Consider the following 10721-nt stretch of genomic DNA (forward strand, 5'->3'; position numbering starts at 1 on the left):
ATATTATATTCTTTAACATATTATTAAATATGTAAAAATATGTTAAATTTTTTTTTAATGATATTAAAATGTGTGTAAGAGCACCCACTAAAATAACTATTTATTTTAAAAAACAACTTACTTTAAAATAAATATCAATATTATTATTTTTAAATGATATTATTTTACAAACTAAAACTAAAATATAATTTTTAACGTTAAATTTATTAAATGACTATATAATGAAATATCATAAAAAAATAATAAAATAACAAAAATAATTAATATTATAGAAATATCAAATGACAAAAAAATTAACAAACATTTGTTAAGAGTAACTTTTCTAGTATCATCTTTTATTATATTATAATCATTAATAAATATTAGTTTAATTTTTACATAATAAAATATAAATAATAAATAATTGATTAATAAAACAATTTTATGAGGCAACAAAATAAATATAAATAAAAAATTATTTTAAAATAAAATAAGTAGATAAAAAGATAAAATAAATTATATACACATATAAAACAAAAAAAATATAAATAAAAAATTAAAAAAATAAATATAAAAGTAAAATAATATTCATGACAAAATAAGTATAAATAAAAAATAAATAATAAAATAAAATAAATAAATAAAAAATAAAATAATTTCCATACACATATAATAATAAAATAAATATAAATAAAATAGAAAATAATAATATCAAATAATTAAAAAGTTAATTTGTAAGACACTTATGAATAAAATAAAATAAATATTAAAATAAATTTCAATTAAAAAGAACATGTATTGTTATATTATTCAATTTAAAAACTAGTATAATTCAGTTTAAAAATAGTACACTTAAGTTTAAAATTAGTATAGGTAGTAGTTCAGTTTATATTGTAGTTTAGTATAATTTAGTATAATTCAATTCAATCCAGTTTGATAAAACAAAAAACAGTTCAGTTCAATTTGTCTGAATTGTTTTACAGTTCAGTTCAATTTAGGCAAATTAGTTTTTAGTTCAGTACAGATTTTAATAGTACAGTGCAGTTCAGTTCTATTTGCCCACCCCTAGCTGGAATCAAATTCCTCATTGTTTAGAATAGGAAGATCCACATTTAAAAGACTCTCTAACACTTAAGTCGTTAAGAAAGTTTTGGAATCTTATGAATAAAAAGGAGTGCGAGAGAATTGTGTGTGTATTTATAAAGTTTTTGGGTCTCATCAGGTTTGTTGTAAAAACGGATAATATCAAGAGAATATCAAATAATATCAAACAATATAACAACTTACCGTTTATATGTTAAATTATCAGAATAATAATAATGTAATATTTTACCTAGTTAACCATATATTCTGTTGATATGATATTAAAAGATATTATAACATAATCAAGCTATTAAGATTTAGTCACGTATTCTGTTAATATATGATAATTACACCAACAATTATATCTTAGAATATTATTTAACAACTTTAGGTCAATAATGTTGAATTAGCTATTTTGGGTCATGCTACTTAGTATATTAGTTGGGTTGGGTACCTACATAAGCCCTCCCAAGCTCATAAGTTTGATTATCATAAAGGGAAGACTTATTACGACTATAACGGGCCCTTTGGCCAAGTTGTACCTAACTTTATGTTTGTATGGTCATTTGGCCGAATTGTAGGTGGTCGTCTTTAAACATGAATGTTGTCTTGAGCGTTTTGAATTATTGACTTGGACAAGATTTGATGCCACTTGTCTAAACAAGCTTTGTGCTACTGACTTAGACAGACGTTATGTGTGTTGCCGACTTAGGCAGGCTCAGGTGCCGTTTGAGTGGGCTTAACTTATGCTACTGTCTAAGTAGGTTTGAGTATCGCATTTGCGGACTTAACTTATGCACCGTCTAGGTAACTTGGGTGCCACATTTGTGGGCTTATATTATCGTCTAAGTAACTTGGGTGCGACATTTATGGGATTTTGTTATCGTTTAGGTAACTCAATTACTGCATTTGCAGGCTTTTGTTACCGTCATGGTAACTCGGGTGTTGCGATCGTATGTTACTGTTTAGGTAACTCGGGTGTCACATTTGTGGTTTTTTGTTAATGTCAAGGTAACTCAAGTGCTAAATTTGCAAGCTTTTATTAATATATAAGTAACTTGGGTGCCATTTTTATGGGCCTTTGTTACTTTCTAAGTAACTCAGGTGCCTTGAACAAAAGGTTGCACACATGAAGACAAGATGCGGAGGTTGTATTACGTCTTCCTGATGGCAACGTAGGAAGCTCCTCCCACTACAACTCTTTCATTAATAACCAAATGAATACCTCAATAAATAATTATGTTAAAACGCAAATATCCTCATGTGAATATCAACAAATAATGAATCAAAGCCACTTTATCTAGTTTTTACTTAAGTGTGCATTATGATTCCAAATGCATGTAGTTAAAAAATATCATGATCAATACACTACTACAAAAATCGCGTACAACATCCAATATTTTGGGTTTTTAACGGCGAATTCGCAAACGACGTCATATTAGGAGATATTAAATTGACGTCGAATTCAAAAAATTCGACGTTAAACTAACGTCGAATTTTGTCAATATACGAAGTTAACTTAACGTCGAATTTTGTCAATATACGACGTTAATCAATTTTTTTTGTTTTTTTAATTAATTGTGATCAATTTTTACAACTCTACGAGACTTGAAAAGTAGAAAAACAACATATTTCAGTTTTTGGTATTTTACAAAGCAAGAACTATGAACGTAGTATCAACAACAAGCAACAATAAACAACAACAAACAAGTTCAATCAAACAACAACAAAAAAGTTCAAGCAAACAACAACAAACAAGTTCAACAAATAAGTTCTTCAAAACGAAAATGAAAACTAACCTTCAAAAGGTGGGTTCATCGGAATAAAGTGTCGTCACTAGTGACAGAGAAAGCATAATGCACATATGAAGGATAAGAGCACGAAAATAATCGGTCAAAACAAATGAAAATCATACATAAAGTAGTTAATTAACATGCATTTTTATCAACTGGAAGAAATATTGCATGTGATGGTCATCAAACTTCATTCGGAAAAAGTTTGAGAAGAGAAGAGGGTCTCGCGTGCTAAGATAAAGTGAATAAATTTTCAATCTCTCGCTCAAATTTTTATTGAATTCACTAACCTTTCGACCTCTAACGCTAGGACATTCGACGTTTTATATCCTTTTACGTCGATTACAATTCTAAACGACATTTAATAATTGCATTTATTTACAAAAATGTCACCGATCATTTTTAACGTTGGCTATTTAGTGGTTGGACGTTGAAAGTGTGACGTTATACACTATTTTTTTACTAGTGGTATAATGAAAATGTGTAACTTTAGGGGCAACGACCTATTTGAATGGGTGAGTGCTTCCCGTTAATGCATGAAATTGTGTGAGACCCTAGGTGTTTTGAATACTTGAATTACCTTTCCCTTCATAATATTATTATACAATTATAAGAAATACATATTGAACTTGTAAAGTTTGTTAGAGTCATTCCTTCTTTAATAATTTTAATAAGTTATTCACCCTTCTCATATGTTATGTAGTAAGCGATATAATAATACATGAATTATCTTCACAATCCCTCTTAATAATGATTTGTCATCTTGCATAAAAATGGTATAAAATGTGAAGGTATGATGAAGTTTAATTTAGATCTCACATAGGTGCCAAATGATTTTAGTGAGATTTGAAATGTAGATCTTTGGACTGGTGATAAGATTCTAGTGGTAACTTGAATGCTCTTGATAGCTAGAATTGAGTCCTTCTTATTTAGGCGGTGAGAGATTCACCTGTAAAAATCTTTTCAACACTCAAGTCGGTAAAAAAGTTTTAGGATCTATGTGAGTACAAAAGAGCATGAGAGAATTGTGTATTTTCTAGTAAAATATCATATGCATTTATAAGGTTTTTTGAAATATACGACTCATAATAAAAATTGATAATATCGAAGTTGATATCAAATAGTATCTACAAAATAATAACTTATCATATATATATATATATATATATATATATATATATATATAATATAAATGACTTTTTTAGTCATTAATTTTAGTTGGACAATTGAAAGAAGTAAGCATCTCAACTTATTTTACAATATATTGACTTTTTTTTTTGGATAATCTTGTTCTTGGTCTCTAGTTGAGTAATAATGCTTTTAAGGTGTGGGAGCTTAATTTTGAGAAAGAGTACATCTAAGATAAAAAAAGATTAGTAAAAAAAATTTTAAATACTATTATTAAATTTCGATAGTAATAATGTTATGATATTGAATCTTGTGGTGTAATTAATTGATTGTATCATGGTTACTTTGACCCATTTACTTAAAATTTATATTGATACATATGTTGTGGGTGGTGGTGAAGAGACAGTGAAATTGATGAGATGATGAATTTAACTTAATAAAATTATGCAATTTATTTGGTTTTTATTATTTTGAGTTGCATAATTTAAGCAAATTGGTTTATAATGTATGAGCATTGTCACTTGAATTGTCTATGTTGATTTTGCACTAAATTCAACATTGATGGCATGATTGTTTGGTTGTTCTATTGAGATATTTTCTTCCTTGTGTTGAACAAAGTATTTCTAATGTAGCTCTTATAAAGAAATGAAATTGGGTAAAATAAAGGGTTTATATTTGACGTGTTTCAAATTGGTTCATTGGTGTATTGATATACTTTTGAAAATGAATGAGCCTATATGGCATAAGATAACCTTAAAATAACTTAGATATACCCAATGAATTAATTTTAAACACACTAAAACCCTTATATCGTTGTTATAACATTGGATAGTATCACTGAACCGCTAGGCGTCAAGTGGAGAGCTTAAACAAGTGAGCTCTAGAGTTCCACGACGTTGGGTGGTACCTTGAGACCATTGGGCGCTCAAAAATTAGTGGTTACAATGGTCCAAAGCGTCGAGCACCACTTTAAGACCGTTGGGCACACAAAAGTCAGTGAACTCAGTGGATTCTAACATTATACATCAATTTTGGATGCTGAGGTGTCTTGATAAAATCAAGATTCTCACTTCGTTAATCGTTTAAATCTTGTTGAAATTTTGACAGTTGGTCCTAGATATATGAATATTTAATTTGATCGTGGGAATCTTTAATTTGAGATCTCTAGTTAGAGAATTTATTTTTGTTGTGAGTCGATTATAAGAAATATTGTATTTTAATATTATGTTAATGCAAAAGAAAATAGATGATCAGTTATTAACATTTAAATTGAAATTAATAATATGTGATTGATGCTATGAGATTATTTGGATTGAAGTAAGACAAGTATATATGACATGATGTGATGATTTAAGATTATAAGAGAATTGTAATATGTGAGTTATGGTGCGAATGTAGTGACTTCTAATAAGGGAGTACTACATTGATGTGATGTTAGAAAGTGTATTGTGAAAGATTATGAAAAACTATCCTGACTTGATTAATATCTTACTTATGTAGAGGAAGATATCTATTTGTGAAAATTGAAGGAGATTCCTACAATCTAGAGCTTCAATATGAAAAGGATTGAACCTTGCAAATATATGAAATTTATCCTGGTGTACTCTAAATTGATTGGTGTCCCCATGTAAAATCTATAAATATAACTCCTGGGAGGAAGAATGAGTAATATACATATAGTAGAAAAAATAGAAACAAGACCTTAAAACTCCTAAAATGTTATACTAGAATCTTTATATGTATATATATTATTATATTTTATAGTATTTCTTATGAACGTAATAATTATTGTTTTTTTGAAATATTTAGAACCTAAAAATGTTTTAAATAAACTTATTTGTATTTAAATTTATGTTTTGAGGTTTGTTTTTGCTGGATTGGAACGAGGATGATTCCTGTGCAACGCTCCTATTTGGCCGAATGTTTACTTTCACTTTGTTCTCGATGACCGCTTAGTTTGAGGGAGTTGACCTACTCAAGTCAAACTTTTTTTTCTGAAAGTCTAAAGTAATTCAATTATGAAAAAAGTGTCTTTACCTCGAAATTAAACATATATTTATAGGGTTTAAAAGAATCAAACCTATTAATTTACCTTTTAATGGTCATTAATGTCAACATTAACCACTCATCAATAGTAGTTACCGTATTGATTACGCATTAACTATGTCCAACTACTGTCGTGCCTGATTGCCTATGAAATTCTTTTCGATACCCCAACCAATTGATTCACGTCATAGTAATATTCGATCGGTCAGGATACTTTCTTTTTATGAAAACAAAAAGCTTAGACATTTTTTTATTATTTTTTGAATATCCAAGATTTTGTAAAGGCTTAATACCCTATTTTGTTCCCAGTTTCGGTCGAAAATGTCAAATTAGTCTTTCCTTTAAAAAATACGTCAATTACTGTCGTCAAACGAGCGTTCAAACTCATAACTAGAACACTCACTTACTTCTATCACTAATTGTGGTCAATCATCTTCCATATTTTTTTTAATGTATTATTATGATAATTTTGACTTACAGTGGCCTAAACCTTAAAGTGTAAATGTAAGGGAATTTATTATTAAGCGAACTTGTTTGTGTTCGTAGTAAAAAAGTTTATTTTGCTTATTGTTGAAGTTAAAGATTAAAAATTTAATTAAATTTTTTTTTGTTTTGGAAAGGATGAATTTACAAGTTATATTTAAAATTTTTATAAATATTAGGGAGAGAGAAAAAAAAAGTATTATAAATGTGAATAAAGTTTAAAAAACATGGGCTATTGATGATGATAGGTGAGAGTTAAAGTAGTGGGGTTTAGGCATAGAGTAGGCCGGTACTTATGGCGGTATTGTTGCAATTTCTATTCAACCAAAATCTTGTTTTTCGTTAAACCCCCAAATTTCAACCCTTTCAGCCACACACGACGCAACTACATCTCTCACTTGTCACTACTCACTCCCACTTACCCATTCATATTTTCTAATGCACATTTTTCAAATGCCCCAAAACACAAACTTCATCATTATGCAACATCTTCCACACTTTTTTATCATTACATATGTCATTTTATAATACTTTTATATTTCTTATTAGCATTTATCATCATTAAAAAATAGGGTTAAAGATGTCTTTTTCTTTAACTTTAAGTAAAATTTGGAACTAATTTTTTATTCAAAAAAATTTATCCAATTTAATTTTTAAACTTTAAGTAATATTTAACCCATTTATCAACTAACATTAAAGCCAAAATAATATCAAACAATATAAACCATTCAAATATTATTAAAAGTTAGTAGCAATATTATACTATAATAATAAGTGGTGGAGAAGATATAATTAAAAAATATTAATTGTAATATTTATACTAATTTTTTATTCTCTTTTTTTATATTACTTTTCTTTTCATGTGTATATGAAAACTATTTTTAATCAACTTAAAAAGATTATATAAATTAATAATTATTTCAAAATAAAAATTAGATTAATTAATTTGTTGCTAACACAATAAATTCATCAATATATCATTTATATTAAAATATATTAACATACATTTTTAGATTAATTCGTACGTAAATTTTTCGTCCAAAGTCTCTTCATAATCAATATCGTTAGTCGTTTTATTGATATTTAAATACCTTATCAATATCATTTGTATATTATGTATTTAGAATCTCTTTAATCTCCTTGTTACATCTCTTTCTTCTCTTTGTTTGAATGTTAAAAATATTTTATAAAAGTAAACTTTATATGTACAAAATTAATTCTTAATCTTTCATAAAATTTACTAGAAAAAAAATTGTTGCTTTCTTGATATAATATAATAATATGATCTTTGAATGAAAATTATTGATTTTTTATTAACAAGCTAGAAACGAAAATAAAGAAATGTCTAGATAGAAGGATAATATTATATACCCATCTTTAGTGATCAAAATAAACATGATTAGTAATATGTATGTATGAAGTTTTTTTTTTTTAATTCTGCACAGCATCCAAAAGCTAAGCCTATATGATTCACTTGAAGATTATTATTATATTGCTAAGAAAAAAGAAAATCACAATTAATACTTGCGTAGAATTTACTTTTTTTCAAGCGAGAGAAATGGTCCTAAGGTGAAGTGAAAAGAAATTGTTAAAAAAAAGTATAAAAGATTAAAATTAATATTTTTAATTACAACTTAATCTCTCATTTAATAAACATACCACATCTTGCTAAAAAAATAACTTTTAATAATTGTTAAAATTAGGTCATAATAACACAGTTTAGGGAAGTCGTGTATGGAATAATTACTTCAAGCTATTAATATTTATGGAACACTTTAAAATAGATTAAAACAAGTTAAAACAAAATTGGATAATTCATAAACACGTATTGTGAATTGTGGTAAGATTTGTTTTCATGTGATTAAATTGAGAATTTTTGTTAACGGAAGATGCATTAAATTTTAATTAAAGGAGGCATTGAGTACAATTTTCATAGTTGTGTTGATAAACATTTTCAGTACGCTACATTTTAAAACCAACTCTATATAGATCTTAGTTTTTTGCTTTTCCTCTTGTCAACTTCATCATCATGACTTAAAGAACTAGATTTCATAGTAATAATATATAGTACGAATTTAGCGACTAAAATATTATACCGAAATTGGATAATTTTATTACAATCAATTATTCATATAGCGCGTACTATTCACGTGTTTTAATAATTAATTTAATGAATGGTATATTTCCTTGCCGTCCGGATTAAAATAACTGTATTTTAAATTAATACATGCTAATTAAAAATAGGAAATATTGTTAAAGTAATCTCATTCTTTTTATATAAGTTTTTATAGATTTATAATGAAATTCTTCCTTTTATATTTATTTTCAATAACTTTGTATCTATTTTTTGTGTGATGAGTTATTAAGATTATTTTATGTATATGAGTATACAGCGAGGTGTATGCACCATCATATATATATATATATATATATATATATATATATATATATATATATATTCTAAATTAAGTTTTGAGTATCTTCAATTCAATTAAGTCTGTTAAATATGTATGGTTTATTGAATAATAAAAGATTTTATATTTTTCAATAGAGTTTTTATCATTTAATTTTTCTATTAAATGGATGACGTGGATGTTTCTTTATCCTATGATTTTGATTGTTAGTGGTTACATGTTATTTTATTATATTAGATTTTTATAAATTTATATTCTTCACTTGTGTAGCAATTTTATGATTAATCAAGACAAAAATCTAATAGAAAAAAAAATGTCAAAGAACATTAGCATCTTTATTCTTCAAAATTATCTTACAAATAAAGAAATAGGATAAAAACAATCAACATAAGAATATAGTGTGAAAATTCTAAAATCAAAGAAAAATCATGTATGTTGTCTAATGACAAATTGATAATAACACTATATGAATATTTTTTAAACTCATTGAGGAATTTTCTCATGTTCTTTGACTACAAGGACATTCACATTCTCCAAAACAATAATTTAACCAAAATCTCAACACATTCTATTACAAGAGTATAAAAAAAAGTCAAATACAAGCTTGAACTATATTTGACTTGGGTGACTAAAACCATGAACTTAGAATCTATTTTATAGCCGCCTTCACCCACGTTATTACTTATCCTAAGTAATGTGAAACTTTTCAAGATGTATTATTTTCATCAACCTAACATTGTCCAAAATTTATCAATAAATCCTCAACTTAGTATGCCATCTTTTCACCGAAAAAATCCCCTACCACCTTTTCTTAAACCTCTCCAACAATATCTTCTTTAGTGATACTCTAGTGATCTTTTCATCAAAAACTCAACTCTAACTCATCAAAATCACCTACAACAATTTTAGTAGGAATATTTGGCTCTATGTGAACGTTGTAATATCTGTACTTGGACTCCAAACGCAATCACTTACAAACAATTTTAGTGTGAATAGTTTGCATTAACCAAAGGTAGGGTTTCCAGCATGAAACCTTATCTTTGGTTAATGCAAACTATTCCTCTTTGTTCACCTCCCTGTAGAGGATAATGGTATCACTAAACTTGTTTATCTAAGATTTGTGCCAAAATTTCAAGTGCTTTTACTTTGCAAAACCAACTTTTTTGGTTTGGCCACATCTTTATATTTTGCAATGTACACCTATTAAGGATGAAACTCGAGTTCAATTCTTTAATAGGATTTGTTGCGTGACAATGTTTTGGAGGTTAAAGAGAATCATATTATTCACGCACAATTCCCCTTATTATTGGCTTAAGAGACGACATTGTTGAAGATTCATAACTTTTCTAGAAACTTTTTCGCCTATTATTTATTGACCGATATATGATTTATAATTTTTTTCATTAAAGATATTATAAGTAATGATGATTTATTAATGTTGGATCATAAAATAGAAAAGAAATTAGAGTAATTCAAAATCATGACATAATAGTTGAATTATAAAATTATAAAGGGTTAAATATGTTTTTAGTCCCTAAACTATTGGTCGTTTCTGGTTTTCGTCCATGTTTCAAAGTAAGATACAATTTGGTCCTCATTCTTTTCGAAACGTTTGTTTTAGTCCTCGAAAACTAAACACTGTTAAAAAATTTGGTCCTCATTTAGCAACAAATGAGGACTAAAACCAAAATTCCGAGGACTAAAACGAACGTTTCGAAAAGAATGAGGACCAAATTGTATCTTACTTTAAAAGAGGGACGAAAATCAGAAACGACCAATAGTTTATGGACTAAAA

This window comes from Vigna umbellata, chromosome 2 (genome assembly GCF_029865625.1).
Source record: "Vigna umbellata cultivar VRB3 chromosome 2, Vumbellata_1.0, whole genome shotgun sequence".
NCBI lineage: Eukaryota > Viridiplantae > Streptophyta > Magnoliopsida > Fabales > Fabaceae > Vigna > Vigna umbellata.